The sequence below is a fragment of the Astatotilapia calliptera genome, chromosome 23 (assembly GCF_964374335.1).
Source record: "Astatotilapia calliptera chromosome 23, fAstCal68.1, whole genome shotgun sequence".
NCBI classification, from domain to species: Eukaryota; Metazoa; Chordata; class Actinopteri; order Cichliformes; family Cichlidae; genus Astatotilapia; species Astatotilapia calliptera.
In genome coordinates, this window is record NC_137443.1 from 11044710 (window position 1) to 11050709 (window position 6000).

Sequence of the window (6000 nt, forward strand, 5' to 3'; positions counted from 1 at the left end):
GCCGGATCTCTAAAAAGAGCCAGAAATCCCATCACTAGGATATGTGATTTTGGTCACATCGCACATCCCTACTCTGAGGTTCTAGCAAATTAAAACAAATGAAATATTTCACTGGAGCTTTAGATCCCCCTCTGTCCACAATAAGTCACGATGCGTTCCGGCAAACACTTTTTAAACTCCTCCAGCAAAATAAGGGTTTAACTCTTCCACGGTTTTAACTTTACATGAACAACACCATTTCTCAAACAACACATTCTTTTCTCGCGCAAACTCAACAAAAGTCTGGTTAGCAGTTTTATTAAGATTCCTAAATTTCTGCCGATATGCTTCAGGGACAAGTTCATACGCCTGCAGCACAGTTTTCTTAAGAGTTTCATAATCTAAACTCTGCTCAATAGACAGGCTTGAACACACTTCTTGGGCTTTTTCCACAAGCTTACATTGGAGTAAGAGGGACCAAAACTCTTTCGGCCACTACCTATAACTATAACTAAACTAAAACACAAGCGGTTCATTAAAAGACATGAGGTTTTTTTTTAAACTTTATTATTGCTCAGTAATAAGACAAAAGTATTTATTACCTGAGTACGAGATTCATAAAAATACACCATAGCCATGCATTAGTTTAGTTTGTTTATTTTTAGCAAATGCATTTTGCAATTTAGAATAAATCTGCATTCATGTGCAAAATGTAGCATTTCCCAATGAGATTGAGAACATGCAGTGCCCTCACAGAAAGGGCCAAACAATTTCAACAACAGTGAGAGGTTCTGAATCGAGGTGTTTTAAATTGTAAGGTAAAAACCTTACAAAATTAAAGCTCCAACCCAAACAATCCCCCACGAGCAAGCACTTGGCAACAGTGGGGAGGAAAAACTCCCTTTCAACAGGAAGAAACCTCCAGCAGAACCAGGCTCAGAGAGGGTCAGCCATCTGCCGCGACCTGTTTGGATGGGGCTGATGCGAGACAGAACCAACACTGTAGGATTTTAAAATTGTTGAAATCTTGTGAATTGTATATATCATAGTCGAAATCATAGCCTGATTTCGACTATGATTTTGTAGGGAAACAATGTTTTCAAAAATTTCCCAAAACAACAACAGTTCCTAGTGGTGTTTGAAGAGGATTGTTCAGATGAATTGTTGTTATTATTCTCCTTAACAACAAAAACCTTAATCCTCTTCTCCTTCATCCTGTTCACTTCAGATATCAACATTCTTGCTACATTATCTTCAAAGTTTAACTGCCTGAATTCCATGGCAGTCTGTACCATCAGTTTAGACTTATATGTCTTCTTTAGACTCTTATAAACAGCTCTAACAAGTTTGTCTAAAGATTTTGGAAGTTGTGTGGGTAGTTTACCCACAGCCATTTCAATGACGTTTTCTAAAATGGCAAAAATGTTGACCTGCTTTGTTGCTGTGCCTGTCTTTAAGGCGACCATGTTGTTCAGCCTAACAAGAAACTGAATTATAAAGTTTCTTTCTTTAGTTTCTTGTGTCCTTTGCCCTGGACTGGGGATCTGTTCTTCAGACGTTTCAGCAGGACTGGTCTGATTTTCCCAAACAACAGAACCCTTTATCCATTTCTCCTTTACCTTATTGATCTCTGATATTAAAATTCTTGAGACATTTTCTTCAAATGTTGACTGACGAAATACAATGAAAAATCGTAGCAAGTCCTTGGAGTCGTACATCTTGTGCAGTCCACGGAAAACAGACTTAACCACCCTGTTTATAGATGTTGGCAGTTCTGCAGGTAATTTTCCTGCAGTTTTTTCTGTGACTGTTTTGATGAGTGAAAACATGTCGATGGGTTTTATGACTAATTTAGTTTTTGTTGTAATGGTGTTTGAAAGCTTTACAACAAACTGAACGATAAAGTTTTTTTCATCCATTTCTCGTCTCTCTGCCTGTGTACGGGTCATAAAGACGGATTTGAAGAGAAGTGTCTGCATCTCCTCTTCAGATATTTCTATGGGCCTGGTTTCCTGTGGACTGTCTCCTTTAAAGGAATCCATTTGAGTTTTTTTCTGTGCTGTTCTCTGATCCCGTTGCTAGTGTCTGTAATAACTTTTGTTTCTAATGTCTCTGCAAAGCAAACCATCGGTGTCGAATTGTGCGATACAAATAAACTTGCCTTGCCTCCGCCCCTATTTGTGAGCTGGTAGGACCAGATCAAAGCTGAAAATGTATCATGTGACACCGACGTCAGCTCTGGAGTGTGATGTCACAGCAGGGTGTAGCGACTGTTTTTATGTGTTGTCGTTAGCAACAAGGACGGTAAAACCATCGTGTACGCTTGTTTATTTCCCTTTCACAATAAAGCTCAAGATCCTGTTGAGACTTTTCAAAATAAACTGAATGACGTGAAAGAGTGTTTACGGATGAGTATGGGCTCAAATTGTGGTCATAAATATGTTGTACTTGTAAAAAAGATTTGTATGTGTAAAAAAGATTTGTGTGTGGACTTAGCCAAAAAGTACATGTGAAACTCGAGGCGGCAACCTTCTGATTACAAGGCGAACTCCCAACTCTTGAACCACGACCGCCCCACAAATAATTAACAAAATATTTATGACCACAATTTGAGCCCATAGATGAGAAGCAAAAAAGAGCCGGCAGGTGCTAAAAATAAACCTTAGACTCAAACGTTAGAACAGGCCTTTCCCCGCAGCACGCCGTTGAATAAATACTCACGAAGAAAACGGCGGCCGTTACAACTTATGTATCGTTTCATGCATCGGTTAAAACACTCAACTCCAGGTACACGCTCAGAAAAATTATGGTTCTTAAATGGTTCTTCAGATGGCTTCATGGTTCTTTAAAGAACCATCATACGTCAAAGAACCTTTTTATTTTGTGGATGGTCCTTCAGCTATTACAAATGGTTCTTTAAAGAACAAAAGGTTCTTCATCCTTAGCAATCTAAGTTTGATGGTGTAAAGGGCATAAATATTTATTCACTATAATGAGGCTGTGAATTATACTGTGTGTTTTCTTTGTGTGCATGTGTGTGCGAAGGGAGAGGGCGGGTTACCTGGCAATTACCCTTTAAGAGAAGATGGTAGGAAACTGAATATTCAAATAAAAGTTAGAAATATTTGCTTAAAAATATACTGGTGGCAGGGGTGGGGGCCAAAGCCTAAAGACCCTAACCCCCCCCCCCACACACACACACACACCCCTAACCCCACAAACACATTATGAATATGGTGAGTTAACAAACAGTAGACACAATACACACATTCAAGTACTGTACTTTAGTTTTAAATTTTAATAAAGCATTACTATTTTCTACTCCAAGGCATTACTTTTGAGATTATTATATATTTTTGAAAATACAGCATAATGATAATACTAGTTATTGTAAACTTTACAAACCACCCAGCAGTATGTAAAGTCAAATTATAAGATACAAGTAAATAACAATTGCAGAACAGAATGTCAGTGTAATGAACACACACTTCGTTTTGACAAAGCACAGCTTAGGTAAATGATCTGAGTAGTTGTTCATCACTGAGCAATTTGTTAATATGTGTTTCGAGCCAAATAAATGACAGAGAGAGAGAGTGACGTCAGAACACGTCATACTATAACCTCCCGGGAGCGAACGGAGGGGGTCAGTCGTTGGGATGCGCATGCGCAGACAGAGTGTGCGAGCGGCGGGCCTTGACCTTTCGGGGAAAAAAACTCACGGACGGTGACAGCGAAACGGATAACAGTCTTCAGTACCTGCTGGACTTTGAAGCTGTGGATTCTGGGACTGTTAGGAAAGGTAAAACATTTCCATTAAAACCTTATTACTGTTTTGTTTTTGTTACTCGTCATTGTAGCTTGCTGTTAATGTTGTGCTAATAGTAGCGATTAGCTAGATACGTTAGCAGTTGAGGTCAGCGCAATTTAGTATCCGGTATACAGAAACTGTTTTCCTAACAAAACCACTGTTATAATTAAGTGAAGGTGCTCCCAGCTAATTTGAACCTTTGGCTTCTAAAATATGTGGTTCAATTGCGTGCTGCGTACATAACCTAATGTCAGCTAGACCGAAATTAAAATTTAATATATTGTTAAAGTCACTAAATTGGCGCCTGAAGCCTGTTGTGAGCTCTGTGTCTGCTCTAGAAACTGAAATTCTGTAGATCTGAGCCGTACATTAAATACTCACATGAACCTGTACTTTGAATTCTGTATGAGCTGTATAAAATACAGCTATGCATAAGAGTTTTGAATGAATAATTAGATTAGATAACTCTTCATTGTCTAATCGAATTATATAGAAATGAATAGAAAGTGGTTCTTTAGACTGATGCCATAGAAGAACCTGTTTTGGTGCCACAAAGAACCTTTCAAACAATGGTTTCAAACATGAGAAGGTGTGTCTTTGACTGTTCCTGCATAACTTAGTTTCGGACTAGTTGACAAGTTATGCTCCGGTCATTTGATGTTTCCAAGATAGATGTTCTTTTGTAATATAGTTAAATTTTTTTGTATATTTAATTTATCCACCATCATACATCATACATACAAGCTAAGAAGAGGTCGTTATACTAACAAGAGGTATCAACGCTGGGCCAAAGTTCAGCACATGGTTAAAGTTTGTAATCCAGCCAGAGCTGAAGCAGGTAGCATCAACACATAAATCTACTCTACCCGGCTTAAATCACAAGAGCACCTCTGACCAAAAAGCTGTAGATTTTTCTTGTTTGCACAAATTAATCCAGATTCACATTAACTGTGTTCACAGGTCCAACAAAATGAGGAAGAGGAGGGGCAGAAACACAATTAGATTGAATTACAATTGGATGGAAGTTGAGGACAAGGAGAAGGAAGCTTTGGATGAGGAGGAAGAGAAGCAGCAGGAGCATCTTTAGGGATCTCTATGATGTCATTGAGGTTTGTTTCATTAATATGGTCCTCTCACAAAGAACGATGACATGTTTTAGTTCACGTACTTCCTGTATTAAATAGTGATATGCAAAATGTTGTGAAAAACCATGGAGCAGGTACACTCTAATAAGTAAAACATTGGTTCAAATAAAAAAAAACATGTTAACGTTTTCCACTAGAATTTTTGAGTTAAGCCAACTTCTGGCAGAATAACATTAATTCAAAGCAATATTTTTGAGTATGGTGAAGTAGCTTTTTTGGCCACAATTAAAAACATTCTTAAGTAAAATTAACTTAATAATTTTCGACTAGAACACAAAAATTTAAGTTGATCCAACGTGAATTTTATGTATAGTGAAGTTACTTTTTGGCCACAAAAAAAAACACATTCTGAGTAACATGAACTTAATAATTGTCAACAAATACACAGGAATTTAAGTTGATCCAAGATTATATTTATGTATGGTGAAGTAACTTTTTGATCAAAATAAAACACATTTATAATTAAAATGAACTTAACTGTCGGCATAAATAGTATTTATGTTGGTCAAATATGATATTTTGGTTACAGTGTAGTAATTTTTTGGTCCCACAGGAGATTCTATAAGGGTATTTACCTGTTTCCCAGCAGGCTAATTCGCTCCAAAATACAACCTTGATCATTTGGCTGTGTCTTATAACCATGACTACCGCGTAGGCAGGCTCATGCATGGTGGTGCCTGCCCACAAAGAAGTCAAGGTTCTAAGACCTTAGAAACTTGTCGATCACTTTTTTCCCCCAAACGAACGTCAGCCTTAACATGGGCTGTGTGTGCGCTTGTGTCATGACCTTCAGAAAAAAGAAATGGATGTTGTGTGTATTTGTTTGAATGCGGCAGATGTGATGCCAAATACCTGGACATCAGCTAACGGACTCGTACCTGGTGCTCAGAAAGAATAGAAATTCAGACAGATGTATTCAAATGAGTTAGACCCATTTAATTACAATAACAAACATCACAATTCTTTAACGTGCATGCGAAGTGCAAGATTTGTGGGCTTCAGTTTCCTAGAACACAAATTGCCCGCTGAAACTTAAGGAACTGTGTATTAAAATTGTAATAAAACCTA

The 6000-nt window shown here is 37.9% G+C and overlaps 1 long non-coding RNA gene across 1 annotated transcript; it reads left to right on the top strand.

Annotated features, from left to right (window-relative positions):
- Positions 1 to 3300: 3300 nt before the first annotated feature.
- LOC145424540 (uncharacterized) lies at positions 3301 to 6000 on the top strand. The gene is made up of 2 exons (XR_013905617.1): positions 3301 to 3778; positions 4748 to 6000. It is a non-coding gene; the product is annotated as an uncharacterized LOC145424540 (long non-coding RNA).